General features: G+C 41.4%; 1 protein-coding gene across 1 annotated transcript in view; it reads left to right on the top strand.

The window, feature by feature from the left end:
* The window catches only part of LOC144017270 (uncharacterized), a 109,223-nt gene that overhangs the window by 17,814 nt on the left and 76,450 nt on the right, over positions 1 to 14,959 (top strand). The window lies entirely within an intron of this gene.

The following is a 14,959-nucleotide window of genomic DNA, read 5'->3' as shown; positions in this document are numbered from 1 at the left end:
GAAACTTTTAATGATGCAGCACCGTAGAGTGTCACCTTCCAGTCCCTGTTTTTTGTTTTTTTTGTTTTTTACATTTAGTGTGACTGCATATATTCATGCAAAACTGAGTAATCCAGCTGGCATAAGGAGTTCTCTTAAAGGTAAGAAAGATTAATGCAATTTGGTTCTTATATATATATATATATATATATATATATATATATATATATATATATATATATATATATATATATATATATATATATATATATTAGGGGTGTTAAAAAAAATTGATTCGGCAATATATCGCGAGATTACATCGCACAATTCTCGAATCGATTCAATAGGCGGCCGAATTGATTTTTAAACATCCATATTTGATGGAAAAATATTCACCAAAACGTCTTAGGATTCACACCTTAAGCATGAAAGAAGTCTTAATATTTTATTTCAATGCTGTTCAAACAGGAAACAGATTACAACCTCTATAAGACTGAAGTTTCAGATAAATAATACATTTCATACAAATCTTACACTGTACATGTTTACTGATTAGTATTTTCTAAATTTTAATACAAAGAAAAAAAATCGCAACAATCGACCTATGAATTCGAATCGGGATTAATCGGTATCGAATCGAATCGTGACTTATGAATCGTGATGCGAATCGAGTCGTCAGGTACTAGACAATTCACACCCCTAATATATATATACCCTGCCACCGAGGAAAGCTCCTCGGTGGCAGGGCCCCGGGGGTGGATGAGATCCGCCCGGAGTTCCAAAAGACTATGGATGTTGTGGGGCTGTCGTGGTTGACACGCCTCTACAACATCGCGTGGACATCGGGGACAGTGCCTCTGGATTGGCAGACCGGGGTGGTGGTCCCCCTTTTTAAGAAGGGGGACCGGAGGGTGTGCTCCAACTACAGAGGGATCACACTCCTCAGCCTCCCTGGTAAGGTCTATTCAGGGGTGCTGGAGAGGAGGGTCCGTCGGGAGGTCGAATCTCGGATTCAGGAGGAGCAGTGTGGTTTTCGTCCTGGCCGTGGAACAGTGGACCAGCTCTACACCCTCAGCAGGATCCTTGAGGGTGCGTGGGAGTTCGCTCAACCAGTCTACATGTGTTTTGTGGATTTGGAGAAGGCGTTCGACCGTGTCCCTCGGGGAGTCCTGTGGGGGGTGCTTCGGGAGTACGGGGTACCGGGCCTCCTGATACGGGCTGTTCGGTCCCTGTACGACCGTTGCCGGAGTTTGGTCCGCATTGCCGGCAGTAAGTCGGATTCGTTTCCGGTGAGGGTTGGACTCCGCCATGGTTGCCCTTTGTCACCGATTCTGTTCAAAACTTTTATGGACAGAATTTCTAGGCGCAGCCGAGGCGTTGAGGGGTTCCGGTTTGGTGGCCTCAGCATTGCATCTCTGCTCTTTGCAGATGATGTGGTGCTGTTGGCTTCATCAAGCCGGGGCCTCCAACTCTCACTGGAGCGGTTCGCAGCCGAGTGTGAAGCGGTTGGGATGAGGATCAGCACCTCCAAATCCGAGACCATGGTCCTCAGTCGGAAAAGGGTGGAGTGTCGTCTGCAGGTCGGGGATGGGATCCTGCCCCAAGTGGAGGAGTTCAAGTATCTTGGGGTCTTGTTCACGAGTGAGGGTAGGATGGAGCGGGAGATCGACAGGCGGATCGGTGCAACGTCTGCAGTGATGCGGACTCTGTATCGGTCCGTCGTGGTAAAGAAAGAGCTGAGCCCAAAGGCAAAGCTCTTTCGATTAACCGGTCGATCTACGTTCCGACCCTCACCTATGGTCACGAGCTGTGGGTCGTGACCGAAAGAACGAGATCCCGGATACAGGCGGCCGAAATGAGTTTCCTCCGCAGGGTGTCCGGGCTCTCCCTTAGAGATAGGGTGAGAAGCTCGGTCATCCGGGAGGGACTCAGAGTCGAGCCGCTGCTCCTCCGCGTTGAGAGGAGCCAGCTGAGGTGGCTCGGGCATCTGGTTCGGATGCCTCCTGGACACCTCCCTGGGGAGGTGTTCCGGGCATGTCCCACCGGTGGGAGGCCCCGGGGACGACCCAGGACACGCTGGAGAGACTATGTCTCTCGGCTGGCCTGGGAACGCCTTGGGATCCCACCGGAGGAGCTGGTTGAAGTGGCTGGGGAGAGGGAAGTCTGGGTTTCCCTCCTGAAGCTGCTGCCCCCGCGACTCGACCCCGGATAAGCGGAAGAAGATGGATGGATATATATATATATGTTAAATGGATCACTTTTTATCCAGCACTTTTATCTACACTACAGTATATGGTGCCCAAAACATGTATGTATACCTACTCCAAATCATGTGGGGGGGAATCTGAGGTCACTACTAATTTTTATGTTTCTCAGGACTTAATTTGACACCAGGAACCAGCAGATTGCACATAGCTGTTTTTTTTCTTACATTTCAATAAGAATCTGGATATACTACTGTAAGTGCAGATAAAACCCAATTACCATCATTTGATGCCTCTATAGCTAAAACAGTCTACTACGGCAATACCGATCTGTTTGTGAACCTCCAAGAATCAGGATGTAGCTCGCTAACTTAAAAAAAAAAAAAAGTCTTCAAAGCCTGTCATTAGAAATCCAAATAAACTCTCATGGCAATTCAGACTTTTGTATGCTACTACTATAGAAACTACACATCTTAGATTGTTGTATAAATACAAGACATTTTGACGATAAGTTCTACAAAATAAGACTACAAACTACCTAGTACTGAATTGTGGAGCTAGTGTTAATGAACTGAATTCTACAATGATTCAGTGGGACTGATGTATGTTGTTGTCATATTTATCGATTACATACGATGGCATCCACCACAAACATCTCATAATCTGTTAGCCTGCAGCCTCAATTAAACATACCAAAAATGGTGTCACACCACCTGCGCCACAACTTACACCTGTGTGTATATTCTAGTCTACTTTCTGTCACCAAATTGTCAGGTGAGCCAGAGGCGCGTAATAGAAAACACCCTCGGTCCATCAGAATGCCCAGTTAGGCACAACACGGTCAGCCAAATTCTCAAACACAGTAAACTAGACTTACACTGGGCACAAAAATGACAATCCACCAGTTTTTACACCGAGCACACACCTGTGTAGCAAAATAGGGCCTTATCTTTGCCCCATGTCACCACATGGCTAAGACACAAGGTTGCACACTCCAGTCCTGTCAAATCTACTACAAAACCCTTCCAGAATGAGATGATGCAGTCTGCATTAAAATCCTGGAGGCTGAGAGCAGGAGTGTTAACTGTCTGCTGCTGTAATGAGAATGAGCTGTCAAAGACACGCATGTAATGGCTCCCTTGCTTGCTGCCCAGTTCAAGTCCAGTGGGACACGGCACTGACACACCATTTCTTTCACACTAGCTCGCCTCATGAAGTCTTTCACGCTCCCTCTGCCTCCTTCGCCGTCACCTTCTACAGCCGCTTCTTTCCTTTCGGATTACATATGGACCTTAACAGGCAACTTATCATATATTGTATATATTTGTTTATTTTATTTTGTGTTGCCCTAATAACAAAATGTATGCATGGCAAAATCCCTGAAGATTTTAACATAGGAATCAAGAGTGACATTTAGTGATTACTTCACATGGCAAAGCCTTCTTTGTCAGTAGGGTTTAGGACGTTTTGCCCAGGTCATACAGGCACACCCTCAGTAGACTAGATCTTCATCACTCCCTCTTTCCTTTTCTTTCTTTCTTTCTTTCTTTCTTTCTTTCTTTCTTTCTTTCTTCAAAATTGAAACCTCACACCAAAGACAGGCCTTTCAATACTAAGTCATATCCGCATACCACTCGTGCACTACTGTATTGCCAAGTATAGGCTTCTGTATCCAATTGTCTGACAGCATCATACACAATCACATGTCTAATGATACACATGATGATAAACAGAAGTTGATATTGCTAAATGTTGCTAACGACCCTCTTTTGTTTGATGGCTCTTTTGGCTGTCTGCTGGACAGTGCTGATGTCATTTAGGCTGGGTTTTAGCCAGATCCACCCCAAACCTATTTAAAGATATTCTAGCCAATGGGATAGGACATATTCATTCGAACAATTGTTCCATGTGCCATTACAGATGCTATTAATGGCTTCCTAGTGCTGACTTTGAGAATGAAATTATCATATTGTGTCTGTTGATTGACTGTTGACCTTCACGTAGGTTTATAAGGAGCTGGCTAGATGCAGTGGATCAACTTGATTGCCCCAGTGATACCTATTAATGCTAATTGGAAGGAATTACAAGGTAGCAATTAATCTGATGACATCAGACATGACATTTCATTAAAAGAGCCTGGGTTGATTTCAGTGGAACACGGTAGCTTTTCAAAATTTAACCCCCCATTTTTCAGCATACCACAACTTTCAATTAGGTCAATGCAACAATTCCAAATGGCATAGCCTTCCTTTTACAAGATTCCATAAATACAAATCATTATTAGTGGATTATATAGATTTATTGTTTGTTATATCCTGCTGTTTATTGTTGCTGGCTTTGCTCCAAATCCCCATTCCTTATTAATATGACAAATAAACATTTTAATAAAAAGGGAGGGGAGGGGGTGAGGTGCATTTGTCCTAGATGGATAACATGTTTTAGACAGTAACCACAGCATGGCAAAACAGCCCACTGATATACAGTAACTGCTTGCCGAGCTGAATAATAATGAGCGCCACATGCATATTAATGCCAGCACTCTGCATAATATCTCCATGTTCTGTCTAGAAACTCCCAGACACCCTCCTGATATAACCCTTCCTTGCCTAGACATTACAGTTATTTGCATCCACATTCCCACACACGGCGAGGGATCTCCCCTCACCCTATTTCCTCACACGTCATCTCGTTCCCAGACTGCACTTCACATGCAACACCCCTAGGAAACACACGGTGGATGTGTGATCCCAAACGAGATTCTCGTTACCACTCGATTGGTACAGTAGGTGCTTTTGGAAGAACTACAGCGACATCTGCATGTGCCATGGTTACAAAGCGCCATGCTCATACCCACCCACTTCGCTGGGCTTCCCTTCCTTGCCCACCGTCTGTACCGCCCCCTCCTCCACATCCCCTGCGGCGCTCATTACTCAAATTACTAAACATGGCTAATTGTGTGAGGCGTGAAGCTCACTTAATTTGAATATTCTGGCTTTGGGGGGGATTTGCCTTTGCATAGGGAGAGAATTAAGCAAGGATGTCTGGAGAAGGGAGGATCCGCAATTAGACACACAAGACTCTGTGGAATAAATTGCACCGTGGAATTGCTCTCAACGCTTCTAATACTGTAATATATTGTTTTAAAATATGAACAATGTGTCTGTCACACTGCGCAACAGATTTGTGTTATTACACGTTTAAATCCTGACATCTTTGAAAAATAATTACTAATAGTTCAAGCTTGCGATATGAGGCGTGCTATAAGAAAACGTTGATTATGTTCTCAATAGGACCTGCCCTTGATTAAATTAAATAAATAAATAAATAAATAAATAAATAAATAAATAAATACGTAAATAAGTAAATAAATAAATAAATAAATCATTAGCATGTGCTAGCTGTGAACTATATGAAATATTTTATTTATATTTGTATTTATTTTCAGTCACTTCCCTTACTTGAAGCTCTCAATCTGTATTCAGCATGTGTCCTATGGGATACCTGCATTGTACACTTGTATAACCATTTTTGTCATCAAGTGAAAAAAAAGAAGCAAATGTAAAGTCTACTATATAACATGTGTACCGCAAACATATCAGTTTGATATGAACAGCATATGAGATTTTCATTGCAAATTGGTCATTGTAAAGTTCCCAGTGAATCAGCCGTAAAGCTTCCGAGCATGTTTTTAATTAACAGTGAGAAAAAAACAAAAAAAAACAGGCACAGGTTAAGAGTTAACAAGCGTTAAGAATTGTCATCGGCTAATGAGTCGGCTTTTTTTCTATAAATATTTTACCCATTTCTGTTTCCACCCCCTCACTCCCCGCTACCATTTGCCAGTATGCCTTAGCGATTTAATGATATGCAAATGAAATATGCATAAAACGACTCTGCGGTGGGATGATTAAGCACAGAGGACATTAGCCAGTGCCCGCCACAGTCTGGTTTTCTCCCTTGCGTTCCGCTTCGCCCAAGCGCCAACATCGTAGTACAATTAAAATCTATATTTCTCATGGACTCCATTTAATAGCACGAGAAGAATCCAGTTGAGGAGAAATTTAGAATCCAGTCAGGGTTCTTCTTGCTCCAGCATTGTATGATCCAGGCGCAGTAAAGGCAGCTGTCTTTATACGTGACAGTTGGCACTCTGGAGAGCAGGCAGAAAGAAAATGTTTTCCAAAAGGGGAGCCCTTCTTGTCACTGGCAGCGCAGCTTTTCCCTGCTTGTTTGCCAATACAGTTAAATCACATCTGGAATACAACGAAGGAAGAAACATATCCTTGTTTTTGCGTTTCTTTTCTCCCTCTCTCATTTTCCCTCTCGCAAACTCGCATGCACACACTCCACCTCCCCTTCCATTCTGCTTGCTCGTGCAAGCCCCCCTTTTTGTAATCCATTTGCGTAATGAAGACACTGTGCAATTAGCATCCCCCATGGAATTACATAAAAAGATGATTATCCAAAGTTAATTAGCGTCGAAGATTGTAATATCCAAGCGTTTCGCCGTGAAGGCGAAAGAATACTGTAATTAAAAATGAAATTAATGGTATTTGTCGCGATCGCAATTATCGCGCTTGAGATGAGCGAAAACAATTCAAAATCAATGCCTTCGTCGTTGATGATGGTACATCCAATTTCAGACATGTTGGTTGTGCATGCCATAGCAGAGAAGCAAGCACAAAGATGTGATAATCCCTCCCTTTGGATGACTTCCTTAATTATTCATTTTTTTCCCCAACCATGCCTCTTGTTCAATCCAGTGGAAAAAAAAGAGTTAATGTTGGATGCAGATGGGCATCCTAGCATTGCTGATTAACATTTTATTTCCGCCTTAATTCCGAATGTGAAAACCAAGCTGATAAAAATCCTCCATTGTCTGCCTTTTGCGTCGATGCCAATCTTGACTCAGTGCCCGATGCCAGCAGACCTCTCGTGAACCAAAGAACTGCTCCTTCGGACCCACACCATCTCCCAAGTCAACCCTGTAAAGCCGGCATTGCATCTGCTTATGATAGTTTAGCACAAGGGGGAAAATCCTGAAAGGGTGGAGTTTGTTCATTTCTTTTGGGTGGTTGGCAATAAGGGGACAAAAAAAGAGTGGTGGAGATGTGGGTGTGAGATCTGTAATGAGTTCCCACGGCCTCACTAGCCTCCGTTTGGGTGCAGACAGGCCAGCACCTCCCCCTTAGTGCCTCTTGAAATGTGCCTTCTGCACCCATTCATTTTGCTGGTGTGCCATCCCTGCTGTCTGACGTACTCAGCCTGTAGGGATCCAGTCCTGAGGTAATATCTGCAAATATTGATTTTTGAAAAAATGCTCTGGCTGTTGCTGAGATAGAACCCCACTGTCTTTGTACGACTTCCATAATCTATGAAAAGATGCCATCACTTTGGAAACAAAAGTGGATTCGATCTTGTCCTTTTGTTGATTACAAATTGCTTTGCCAGTTCATTAGTATGCGTCCTCTCATTTGCATGTTTTCCTCAACAGCTGCCATTGAGCTTCAATCAGTCCCCCAGGTCCACCCTCCCCCGTCCTCAATTAAGACTGGCAGCATCTGTTGAAGCAGTGCCATGGTTGAGATGGCTGCCAGCCAATGCAGTAACAAATGGAAATCTTCATGGTTTGGCACAGCACCCGCTTCGGTTTGCCACTCATCTCATTTTTTAATTTCCGTTAATGATTCTTTGTTGGATTATTCCTTTGATCAGAAGCGCCACCTTCATTAACGAAGCAAATGTTGCGCTAATTAGTGATATCGGGTGCTGTCGCTCCTCTGTTTGTTCCTTTATCTTTTGTTTTTGTGAAGCGACGCGCAACCCAATGACAGAATCCAACAGATCCGGCGGTCGACGAGGCGATCGGGATACAAGTTGTAGTGCATGTCCCGCTTTGTTTGTCCTTCATCACTTGTCTTGCCAGATGTTGTATGACTCCGCTTGGCGTACCAGTTTTCGACCCGACAAGGCCAAATGACTGTTCCTTCGATCCCGTCCATCGCTGCCAACTGTGACATGGAAATGGCGTGGATCGCCAACGTCCATGTCCACAGAACCACACAAACTGGCATGGCGTGTCCTGCCCAGATGGTCGACTGGCTGCTTGGCACACAGCGCTGTGCCTCAGATGGTTAGAGAGAGAGCTCGTCTGAAAGAGTAGGAGGAGTTTTCTTTTGTGCCGCCACCACACCCCCTTCATTATTAGAAAAACAAAACAATGCCATTGTTTATGTTTTAGAATTTCAGTCAAATTAATCCAACAAAGGTCTGCCAAGATGATCGTCATCCTCTCGTTAGCAATACCCTTGACTCTGGATTCACTTCCTGTATGTATTTTGCTGGGTGGCCACGATCCCATCGTGGCGCGTGAAGAAACTTATTCGATCAGCCAAGTCCATTGCACAATTCCCTCTCTCATGATGTCTTCCAATGTCCATCAGCAGATACTCTGCGGTCCACCGTGGCTAGGCGTGATGGCATGAATATGTTCCCAGAAAGTATCTGATTCTTGAGACTAGCAAAATGATGGTGATACCCTTCTGACTTCCAGCTCCATCTAAGCACCTATCTTGGAGAGCGAACGCAAGTCTGGCTTGGTGCTACCACTGAGTGGTTGGCACTGTGCCAACTTCTCTCTGCCATCAAGCGCATTCGCTCTTTTATTTTTTTTTTCATATTTGCCCATCCCCTTTCGCAGTCCCTCTCACCCACCCTCCTCCTCTTCCTTGCTTTCCTTCCACATGCCCGGTGCGCCCATCTAGCACTGCCCTCTTTTGTTCTACGGACTTGACATTAATTAACATGCGGGTTAATTGATTCTAAAAGCACGAGTGAAAGCTGGCGTTAGCCGCGTTCGTGTGTCGCCCTGCCTCCGCATTGGATGGAGAAAGAGAGAATCGCTAGTCACAGTGGGCATACCTCAATGCGACAAAAGCAACGTAAGGCTGGGTCTGAATATGCCATCGCAAAATTTCGAGCTCCTTTTTAGATTGTATTTGATTGAAGTTGATTATTGCCCGTAACACAATGTGCTCCTTTGTCTTTCATCATACCATGATCGTGTATCTTTTTTTTTCTTTTACGTTTTTGACCATCTGCCTTGTCGTTAACATTCATTAGACATGCATAAAAGGCGTAGAGATGAGGTTGTAAACAAATGCGTATTTGTCGATTTGCCAAAGATCCCAATAAAACCGCTTCCTTTCTTCGTTTAGCGGTTTTGTCATTGCCGCATAATTAAATCTTACTCACGTCTGCATGTCTCTGCCCCAGCTCTTAATTCTGCTCGTTTAGTAAGGCACTGATTAAAAACCGGAGATGTCGTTTAATTATTTAATACCCTCCCCCCATATAGAGGAGGGGAATGCCCACTGCTCATAATTAGCAATGCTGCCCTTGCTTTAATAGTCAAGACTGAATCGACTAATTTAGGGAGATTCATCAACATTCACAATTAGCGATACTGCAGTAATGTAGTTTAAAACTTACTGGCGAGTAAAAAAAACAGCGGCAAACTGCTGCATTGGGTGTGAACCGACCATTGTTTGTTTTAATATCGCGGCAATGCAGGCAACAAGCTGAATTCATTATGCAAATGGCTGGTATTTGCATAATATCTTATGAGCGGAATATGCAAATGTCCACATAATTTATGAGCGGCTGTGCTGTTTTTACAGCCTTCCCATAACTTACAAAGAGGTATTTCCCTCCTTCTCTCTCCTCCTATCCAAGCTGGCACAACACGCATCACACTCATGACCACACAGAACTAAACGAGCACACCCACAAAGAGGGTGCGATGACTGGCTGGGTAAAAAAAAAAACTTATGTGCTAGACTGATAGAGGGCTGAAGGGGTTGGCAAGGGGAGTGGGAGGTGGTATTGGTAAATTTCTAGGGGAGGGTGTACCCAAATCCCTCCACAAAAGCTTAATAGCAGTTGCTAATTCTCTAAAATGACTGCGAAACTAAATTAACCGGAGAGAAAATCAAAGACAGAGGATTTCGACTGGGTGGAGCACCGACAATTTTTGACTCATTGCCTTGTTTGTTCTGCAATTTTTCACTTTTTCTTGTCACCGCTTTCCTCTTTGGATAAAAAAAAAAAAAGCTTTATGGAATATATGCAAGAGAGCAATAGCCTATACAAGGAGAAGGAAGCAAAAGTCAGAAGGTACGCATATGTGGGCTCTAGTCAGTCTGCACCAGTGCCAGCACCAGCCCAGTTCAGATACGGTAACCAAGGAGAAGTGGATGAGGTTGATGCTTTGAGCAGCCAAGACGAGTGCTTGTCCTTCTGATTCGCAAACTGGATTCTATTTGCTGCAATTAACTTGACGTCTCGATTGTAATAATTGGTCTGAACGGACGTTACTCTGAACTCAAAAGAGGACAACAAACGGGGGATTGTATTACAGATTTCCACAACTTCGTTCCGCTTAATTTTGGACATCAATGTTGGCCTCCTTGAAATTTCAATCTCATTTCTTTTTTTGGAACTATGCTTGCTTCCTGGCTCTTGGCAAAGGACAAACTTAAATGTTAACTATTCTTGTGGATACAGTTTGTGTGCCCACCTCTCTCTACCAAAAGACCGTCTGCTTTTCCTTCTTATGTGACAAGCTACTGCATGTTCTTTAGTGTGTGCACAAAGAGGCATTTTGCTTGCAAAAATCAATTTGGATTACATTGTCCTTAACGTGAACAATAGCAACAATATGTCAAAAACTGGTCTGTTATATTTGTTTCCATGCCATGGTTTTGGATAAAGAGAAAAGGGCTAATTTTGAATGAACGCACCAACTTTTTCTTCATTTTCTGAAGTTTATTTTGATTGCTGTGCCTACAGTTTCCTCATATTTCCAATGATTTACTAAATTTATGTTTAATACATTTCTGTACAAATGTCTTTTTTTTGTTGTGCAACTGCCTTCCAAGTTTTAGTGGAACTCAACTGTCTATTATAAATGTTTTGTCATTACAAATAATAACCCACATCTGCAATAACAATAACTTATGGCAACCTATGTTTTTGTTGTTGTTTTTTTATGTTTGAGACAATCTTTGTCATCAGTACCGCAAATGAATGATTTTTTTTTTGCAAACGACAAATAAAATATTACACCAAAGTTGACAAACATTGTTAGTGGTATGATGGTCTGCTGGGAAGTACTTTTTAAACACCACAGTGGAAACTTTTGGGCAAAGGTCACCAACCTTTTAAAAACTTAATGCAAAAGGTCATATGTGTGTATATATATATATATATATATATATATATATATATATATATATATATATATATATATATATATATATATATATATATATATATATATATATATATATTAGGGGTGTGAATTGCCTAGTACCTGACGATTCGATTCGTATCACGATTCACAGGTCACGATTCGATTCGATACCGATTAATCCCGATACGAATTTAAAGTCGATTGTTGCGATTTTTTTTCATTCAAATTTTGAAAATACTCATCAGTAAGCTTGTAGAGTGTAAGATTTATATGAAAATGTATTATTTATTTATCTGAAATTTCAGTCTTATAGAGGTTGTAATCTGTTTCATGTTTGAACAGCATTAAAATAAAATATTAAGGCTTAATGTTCCGTTCATATAACATTCTTCCATGCTCAAGGTGTGAATCCTAACCCGAAGTCAGACGTTTGTTGAATATTTTTCCATTAAAAATGGAAGTTTAAAAATCGATTCACACACACACACACACACAAAAAAAAAAAAAAAAAAAAAAAAATCGATTTTTTTGGTGGGGAATCGATTCGAGAATCGCGCGATGTAGTATCGCGATATATCGCCGAATCGATTTTTTTTTAACACCCCTATATATATATATATATATATATTATATATATATATGTCCTAAAATAATACCCATATCTCTGATTATCATAATGATTACTGATCATAAACTTGAGGTCCTGGGATTTAATGTGTTTTGGAAACACTATACATTACTGTATATAGCATCAACACAGCTTTGTTGGCATGTCCCATCTTTGCAAAACAAATGGAAAAGCAGCACAACTACAAATTACTTTGCAGTTGTTAATGACTAAAAAGACCGGGGTATTCGTCAGTGCAAAATGAAACTTCAATCTGATTATATGCATAAATCAGTAGTGCAGAAAGGCTTTCTCTTGACAAATTGAAAGCCAAGTTGTGCATCATGTCGAGCACTGTCTCATGCCGCTGTTGCATAACAGATAAACTCACTATCCAGCTTGCACACCTGTATTCTTACAATGCCGCGTGGTAATTCCTGTGCAGGTATGTGCATGTGTCAACGTTGAGAGAGAGTGTGTGTGTATTTTGGCATGTCTTCTGCTTCACCGAGCGTCACTCTTTTCTCTCCGTTTTCGCGTGTTTGGTGAACCATAGACAAGTGCCAGAGGGTAAACATGTGCATTGCCACATGTCTCTCTCCTGAACGGCTGCATTTAGCATGCACACAAATGCCACACTCACTGGCATTAAACACGTCCATGCATGCAAATACATCTCTGAGTCTAATCGTGAAATACACACCTTTCAAAGAGAACACAGCTGTGTTAAGCAATTATGTTAACTATTGCATGCAATGTGCACAAACATGGTTGTAAAGCAGAATATTGCATTATTCAGATTGGGTGGGTGAAGTAATTAAACGTCTTGTCCTATTCATAATTCATTGCTGTTAAAGGCCCGGCACTGGGAATTTGTTGGGAATAACAGAGCTGGCACATGATGACTAGACTAGGCGACATGACACTTCAATGCTCAGCTGACTTTGTAGGACATTTCAAGTGTAATAGTTCAGTTGAAAAGTTAATGCAGTATACTACTAGGATGTAGTCAAATGTAGAGTGCAGACCACCGCCAAGGCCCAATTATTATGGACAGGTCACTATGGACAGTTCCATAGTGACTCCATCCATCCATTTTCTTGACCGCTTATTCCTCACAAGGGTAGCTGGAGCCTATCTCAACTGGCTTTGGGCAGTAGGTGGGGTACACCCTGGACTGGTTGCCAGCCAATCACAGGGCACACAGAGACGGACAACCATCCACACTCACAAGCACACCTAGGGACAATTTAGAAGCGCCCAATTATATAAAAAGATAGAGTATAATACAACAGTTGAGATATAATAATTTTGAACATAATAATAAATCAGGAAAATTTCTGGCAAATCAACTTCAACGGAATCGGGAAAAATCTCTTATAACGGCTATTAAAGATATAAATGGTGAATGCACACAATCACCAGAAGAAATTAACCATATTTTTTATAACTATTATCAAAATCTATACTCAGAAATTAATAGACCTAACCCTGAATATATTGAAGTATTCCTAAATAGCTTAAATATACCTCAGTTATCTACTGAACATAAAGATATTCTAGATGCCCCGCTTACTATAGATGAGTTGTATCGTGCTTTAGACAGTATGCCTAATGGCAGAGCACCTGGTCCAGACGGCTATCCGGCTATATTTTTTAAACATTTCTGGTTAATGTTTGCTCCATTATTTCTAAGAGTAGTAACTGAAATTAAAAGTAAGGGTGATATACGTCAAGATATGAATATAGCAGCAATTAAATTTTTATTAAAGCCAGAAAAAGACCCTACCCTCCCGTCAAGTTACCGACCGATATCACTAATTAATACCGATATTAAAATTATCGCTAAGGCCTTGGCATCTCGATTAGAGACGGTAATCTCGACAATTATTCATAGCGATCAAACAGGTTTCATTAAAGGTCGTCATTCTACTAATAATATTAGGAGGCTCTTTAACTTGATTAGTATGTCACAGCGGTATGATAAAAAGGCAGTTGTTATTTCGCTGGATGCAGAAAAAGCCTTCGATAAAGTTAACTGGTCCTTCCTCTTTGCTGTCTTAAATAAATTCGGCTTCGGGGAGTCATTCATTCAATGGGTCTCAATATTATATGATTCTCCTAAAGCTACAGTTACTACTAATGGGATTACATCACAGAGTTTTACTCTACAAAGGGGTACAAGACAAGGGTGTCTAATGTCTCCTTTATTATTTGCTATATTTATTGAGCCGCTTGCATTAGCTATACGTCAGGATAGACGGATCCAAGAAATCCACTCCGGGACAATAGAACATAAAATTAATCTATATGCCGATGATATATTACTCTATTTAGAAGAACCTGCTATCTCGCTAGGGGAAGCATTTAACTTAATAACTAAATTCTCTCACTTATCAGATTACTCTATTAACTGGACAAAATCAACATTTACAGAACTATTACAGAAAATTCATGGAACCCTACAAGTCAGGATCCACACTACTCCTTTCCTACAGGTAATTTAAAATACTTAGGTGTTAAAATTTCACCTAAGTTAACTGAATTAACTTCTTTAAATTTTTTACCATTATTGGATAGCATCCGTAGTGACCTGGAGCGCTGGAATAATCTTCCGATCGCTTTAATAGGACGGATAGCTACTATAAAAATGAAAGTTTTACGAAAGATAAATTATTTATTTTCAATGATTCCATTTAAACCTACGACTAACTGGTTCCAATCGCTGGACTCTGCTATCATAAAATTCTATTGGAATAAAAAAAAAGCCAAAATTAGTCTATCTACTCTTCAGGAAAGTAAATCTAAAGAAGGTTTAGAGGCACCAAACTTTATGTACTATTATATAGCTAATCAACTACAATATCTTGTGCTATGGACACAACCCAACAGAGATACTAACTGTTGGTTGGAATT

Source organism: Festucalex cinctus, chromosome 4 (assembly GCF_051991245.1).
Source record: "Festucalex cinctus isolate MCC-2025b chromosome 4, RoL_Fcin_1.0, whole genome shotgun sequence".
Classification (NCBI taxonomy): domain Eukaryota; kingdom Metazoa; phylum Chordata; class Actinopteri; order Syngnathiformes; family Syngnathidae; genus Festucalex; species Festucalex cinctus.
Note: the sequence above shows the minus strand (reverse complement) of the source record. Positions and strands in the feature narration are given on the sequence as shown.